The sequence below is a fragment of the Myxine glutinosa genome, chromosome 4 (assembly GCF_964187855.1).
Source record: "Myxine glutinosa chromosome 4, kmMyxGlut1.1, whole genome shotgun sequence".
NCBI lineage: Eukaryota > Metazoa > Chordata > Myxini > Myxiniformes > Myxinidae > Myxine > Myxine glutinosa.
In genome coordinates, this window is record NC_136264.1 from 103,434,498 (window position 1) to 103,440,965 (window position 6,468).

At 48.7% G+C, this 6,468-nt stretch overlaps 1 pseudogene; it reads left to right on the plus strand.

Moving 5' to 3' along the window:
* Window positions 1-2,611: 2,611 nt before the first annotated feature.
* Window positions 2,612-2,788, plus strand: LOC144891906 (U2 spliceosomal RNA; annotated as a pseudogene).
* The last annotated feature ends 3,680 nt before the right edge of the window (window positions 2,789-6,468 follow it).

Sequence of the window (6,468 nt, forward strand, 5' to 3'; positions counted from 1 at the left end):
GATCGCATAAAGGTGAAAAACCGTAATCGCTTTTCGCCCTGAATCACGTGCAAACGTGTGACGTGTGACGGGATGGAACATCACGTGATCGCTCTGAGCGAATCAGAGAGCTGCTCGCACTGGCTGAGATTAGCGGGTACTTCGCTGAAATGCGCTGAGATAAATATGAATAAAAAATATGGATCTCGTCAAATATGGTCTCAGCCATGTTCTTCCCAGGCTCAATGGCCATGTCTATGCCAAATATCAAGCACGTGAGCCTCTCCGTTTCGGAGTCTATCGGTAACATTACACACACACACACACACACACACACACACACACACACACAAACTGTGTTTTATATATATATATATATATGTATTAAACAGCTGATTTGTTTAATGTCCAATTCCATTGGAATCTCGATCCGGAAAGCCGTGTTTTTACGCACGGGACGCGGCTATGACGCACAGAGAAAATGACGTCAGTTCGGTAATCTTTCTTCCTGTTTTTCTTCACATGATAAATCCTATATTTCTCTCAAGATAAACAAAATATATACATCACACCAGGATTGTTTAATACCAGGATATCAATGAAGATGCATAGCTGCAATGGAGGCGCCGAAAGATCGGACATTTCGATGGAATTTTCGCGAATCGTCGCCGGTCAATCATAGATGTGATTGTCGTGGAAAAGAGCAGGCGGACACCAGGCGCAACCAAAAGAACGTGTTTGTTGCCTGGTTGGACCTTCGTAATGCATTTGGGAGTGTTCCTCATGGAGCAATATTTGCCACGATGGGCGCTTCGGCGGAGCTGATCCAACTGCTCCGGGATGTTTATACCGGCGCGTCTACGAAAATTAATACTGACGAGGGCCCGACGACCGCGGTCCCGATCCAGTCTGGGGTGAAGCAAGGTTGCCCCATATCGCCGATCCTGTTCAATCTGACCATTGAGCTGATTGTGCGCGCGGTGCAGGCCTCAGCAGCAGCGGGAGGCCACGGAGTTAAAGTCCATGGCGAGCCTGTCAACATCCAAACATTTATTCAACCCTGTTTGTCATTCGCATTATGCGCGGGGGGGCGTCCCGAAGAAATACGTCCACAAGTTGGTTGCTGTGATTGTCGCTGCTGCCAAAGAAATCTGCCAACTACCTGTCCGCGCAACAAATAACTATATATTCGCGGGCCGAGATGTTGGCGGGTTGGGGTTGCAGCACCCCGGGTCTGAGGCAGATATCCAAACCATCGTTCAGACGGTGTGGATTCTGGCCTCAAAAGACCCTTCTTTGCGCAGCATTGCCTCACAGCAACTCTTGTCGGTCGTCCGCCGAACGATCCACCGCGACCCTGAGGAGTCAGACGTAGACAAGTTCTTGTCTGGCTCTATGGAGGGGCTGTTGGCGAATTCTGGGAATAGCGGCCAAATTTCTACCCTATGGTCAAGGGCGAGGGCTGCGGCGAGAAGATTGAAAATAACTATCAGCCGCGCCCTTTCAGGCGAGCCAGTGGTCTCTCTGGCCCAGTCCCAGGAGTGTGGCGTGGGTGAAATCTGCGCTGCACTGAGGAGCTGGACCAGAGAGAAGTTTGCCCAACAGTTGCTTGCCATGCCAGACCAAGGGAAGGTGGCCGCTTGCCTGAAGGGAGATAGGTTTGCCAACGACTCCTCATGGATTCGCGCGGGATCCTTCATGCGTTTTTGCGACTGGCGCTTCATTCACAGGGCGAGCCTCAACTGTCTGCCTACGAATGTTGCCATACACCGGTGGAACCCCTCCTGCCCAATGAAGTGCCGGCGGTGTGACTATCCTCGAGAGACTCTGGCACACATTGTGGACCACTGTCTCCCGAGCATGATGCCCATCCGTCGCCGGCACAACATGATCCAGAACCGCCTGGTCAAGGCCATTTGTCATGGGGAAGTCTTTGTTGACCAACACGTCCCTGGTGATCCCTCCCCACGTGAAAGACCTGACATCACTGTGGTGGAGGGAAACAAGATCACCATTGTGGATGTGGCTGTCCCCTTTGACAATGGCCCTGATTCCCTCACTGCCTGTGCAACGGCCAAACAAGAAAAATATTCAGAGTTGCGCCGAGCATTGGCAGCGGAGGGCAAGGACGTCCAGGTGTGTGGGTTTGTGGTCGGGGCGTTGGGGTCGTGGTTCGCAGGCAATGAGTCTGCCCTGAATCGTCTGGGGATTTCACGACCTTACCGCAGACTGATGAGAAGATTGTGCTGTATTGACGCAATCAAGGGATCGCGGGATATATACATTGAACATATGTCGGGCCACCGTCAGTATGCCGAGGGAGCCTGATTGTCTTGTCTGGTCTTGTATTTGTTGATGTTTGTTTTAAATTGTGTTGTTTTTTATTCACATGAGTTTCTTTCTGTTTACTGTGAATGGATGTATGTGTGGATCGTTGAATCTTGGCGGCCAAAAGGTCGAGGAGCGAGTGCCGATAAGAGACTGGCCCCGCTTTTTAAACCTGGCTTTGTGCCCCTTATTGGTCCCTGGATGATTTTTTGGAAATTTCCAGGGTCCCTTCTTCTTTCTATTTTATATGTGATTACCCCTTTTGTGGGGGAAACTTTTGTTTGTTTGTTTTTAAACGTTGTGTTTTGATTTTTTAATTTTTTAATAAATCTGGTCATCAGTTTAATAGCTGATATGTTCCGCAATGCGGGACTAGTCTATTAAATGGATTTTTGGTATCGGGAATTGGATTAGGGGCTTGCTCCGTCTGCTCCACGTATCGACCCGGTATTGCAGTACCTCCGGGAACGGTGCATCCCCTTTGGGGGGACCTGGAAAACAAAGAAAAGATCCTTAAGGAGAAACTACAAGATTTGCTTTTACAACTGGAGAGAAATATTTAAACTTGAAAACTCTGATGAGTGAATCGGGAAGTTGTGCAGTGGTTTGTGGGTTCTTCCTCTCTAATAAATCTTCCCACTCATGATTATTCGCCACAAGTTAAAAAAAATTTATGCTAAATTAAAAAGGCAATGTGGGGATGACAAGCTTCAGTCTAAAAAAGGTCCTAAACAAGCTCGGGATTATGTTGGTTTAGAGAGTCGACAACAGCGTTACCGTCACATAACAATCCCTACATCACTGCCTCATTTACAATTCATCAATCATTGCTTCAAGCTTCCACAAACATTTCACTGGTTACAACAGTACTTCATTACTCTTGTAGTGTAGCCACACACTGAGACTGTACAAATTAGCAATCCGAGTATAATGTTATAATATCAGTACATGATCATCAACTTCTTACAAACTGCATGAACATCTCTAATTTCAGTATTATATAATTATGTCCATTTGTGATTGGTTACTCTATGTTGATAAAAAAGAAAAGTAGGAAAGAAAACTGAAACTGCAGGAAGTCCCTGAAATTATATAGGAGCTTCTTATACTTTTGCAGAAATTATATATAGGAGCTTATGATACTTTTCGCTAGGCCGAGCTCTCGACAGTAGTCTGGAGGCAGTGATGTCGGGGTTGTTATGTGACGGCAATACTGTGAGCTACTCTCTTAACCAACATCATCCCTATCTTGTTGAGGACCTTTTTTAGAATGTAGTTTGTCATTCCCACATTGCCTTTTTAATTTAGCATAATTTTTTTTATTAACTTGTTTCTGTCATTTTTTACAATGTGGAATAACACAATGGTATATGGTACTCAGAGGATACCCAATCTTGGAGCAAAAGTGCCAAGATATCTTAGTCAGCAATGTCAAACACTGCACATGTTCCAATATTGTCTAACCGCTAACGTAACCCTGACTGTATCTTGCAGCTCTGTCTTATTGCTCGTTTCTCAAAGAGTAATGTCTTCATCCAGCCTCAGGCCACACAATGACCTGCACATAGAAATGCCCAAAATAACTGATGTGGTTTCCCTTTAACCAATAGGGTAGGGACAGAGGGAAGGGGCGGAGCCCATATCAATTAATTGACCATTGACCACTCCAGGCGATGCAGTGTGCCAAAACAAAGATGAAAGGAACACAAAATGTCAGTTCAAATATTTATTAAACTAGGGGGCCCGTTGGTCCATTGGACCAAATTTTAATTGGGGACTTTTGGATCTTCAGGGATTTTTGGGTCTTTGATGACTTTTGGGTGTTTGGGGATTTTTGGGTCTTTTGGGTCTTTTTGGTCCTTGGGGACTTTTGGGTCATCTGCGGTTTTTGCGTCATCTGGGGTTTTTGGGTTTTCGGGGACGTTTGGTTCATTGGGACTTATTGGTCATCTGAGTCCTTGGGGCTTTTGGGTCATCAGAGACTTTTTGGGTCCTTGGGGACTTATGGGTCCTTGTGGACTTTGGGGTGATCTGGGTCTTTTGGGTCCTCGGGGACTTTTGGGTGATTTGTGTCATCTTGGTATTTTGGGTCCTCGGGGGTCTTTTGGGTCAAGTGTTGAAGGGTCTGCCAAGGTCTAAGGGGTCTCGGCAGTCTAAAGGGTTAAAAGGCACATTTGAATCGTGCGGAATTAATTAATAGACGTGAAAAAGTATGACACACTCGGCTAAATAGACACACACACACACACACACACACACACACACACACACACACACACACACACACACACACACACACACACACACACACACACACCTCCATTTATCGTAGATTCAATTTGACTGGATTCCTTGTTCAGTCTGTTTTATACGACGGCATAAGTGATGAGCCGACGTAGCGAATCTGGCGCCGAGAAACCGTGACTCGAGATGGTTTATTGATCACGTGGTTTCCTTTTGCATTGACCCGCGACTGGAGGGTTCATGATCACGTGTCCCATGTGCGGTGTATAGCACTGGTACCTTGCTATTATTTTATTTTCACAAATGTAAAACTGAAAAACAAGGCCTTTCCCGAGACATGATATTTCTGCTGATATTATTTTATGCCACATAACATTATCATGCAGAACGCCGACACTGAGGAAAATGTGTCCAGCGGCTCCGCCCCCATCAAACTGGTTGACAGTCATAGCCACGCCCACCCCAGCCCTATTCTTTTACAAAGGAATGTCGTTTTGTGTACTTTTTGAGGAATCATTTCAAGCCACGAGAATTATAATACCAAAGGATGTTGCAGGAAGTAAAACTTTGTCAAATGGTAGCAGAATCATTGCCATTGATCGAGGCAGCTCGGAAAAATGCCGTCTGAGGAAGATTATTATTATTATTATTATTATCATTATTATTATTATTATTATGAACAAGAAGATGAATTCCCGGGTTTGACCGATCGCGTTTTTTCGCTATATTTTGCTTTTGCATTGGTCTGGAGAACTGAAAAGTGATCCCTTCCTCGACAATCAGCTGAACAGACCAGGTCGATCTCATAGGTAGCCAAAGTGAGTTTTAAAAGAAGATAATGTGGCGGACACATTGTCAGTGGGCAATAATTCCGCGCACCAGCGGGTGGCGCGAGCGTCCGGGCGTGGAAGCGCAGCTCGGGCCACGCCCGGAACGAAGGCGTCACGCGGCGCAGGGTGGAACTGTGGACATGCCCCGCCTTTCGGCCGACCGGCCATGCCCGGGGGCAAGGCGTGGCCTCGGGACATATATGCGGGCTAGATAGTCGAGCCCGCCCAGTTCTTACGTGCGAGCTGTTAATAAAGCATTTCAGTTTGTACAACGCGTTGTGGCGTACCTTCTTGGCAAACGAATCGTGTGTGCACAGCACCACACTGGTGACCTCGACTGGTTCAGCCGTTGCTGACCCCTGAACGCGCCATGGCTACCAACGCTGTCGCCGTCAAACTCCCGGAGTTCTGAGAAGCACAAGCCGACGTTTGGTTTGTGCAGGCCGAAGCTCAATTCCAGCTCCTGGGCATCACGGCGGATGAGACCATCTACTACCACGTGGTCGCCGCCCTCGGGCCCGGCACTGCCGTCCACGTCGTGTCCATCCTTCGGCGCCCGCCGGGTGACCACAAGTACGCGGCGCTCAAACGTCTCCTCGCCACGTTCGGGCTCACGGAGGTCGAACGCACCGACCGCCTCCTGGACCTTCCCGCCCTCGGCGACACACGACCGTCCGTTCGGATGGATTTTATGCTGTCCCTCCTTGAAGACCAGCGCCCGGATTTCCTATTCCGAGCGCTTTTCCTCCGCCAGCTACCTGTGCAGGTGCGGCTCGCGCTGGCCGGTTCGAAATTAACAGAACCCCGCGCCCTGGCCGGAGAGGCCGACAAATTTTTCGCGGCCTGCGACACGCAGTCGGTGTACGGTGCTGCCGTAGTGGATCCCGGTGCGGAGGCTACAGCGCCCCGTGCTTCCCTCGTGGCCGCTGCTACGCCCCACCCACTACTGCCACCACCACCGTCGCCGCCACCACCACAAACCTGGTGCTACTATCATGCCAGGTTCGGCCGCAAGGCTAGAACGTGCCGCCCGCCGTGTTCTTTCGACGGGTCGGGAAACGACCGGGCCGGTGCTCACTTGCGGCCA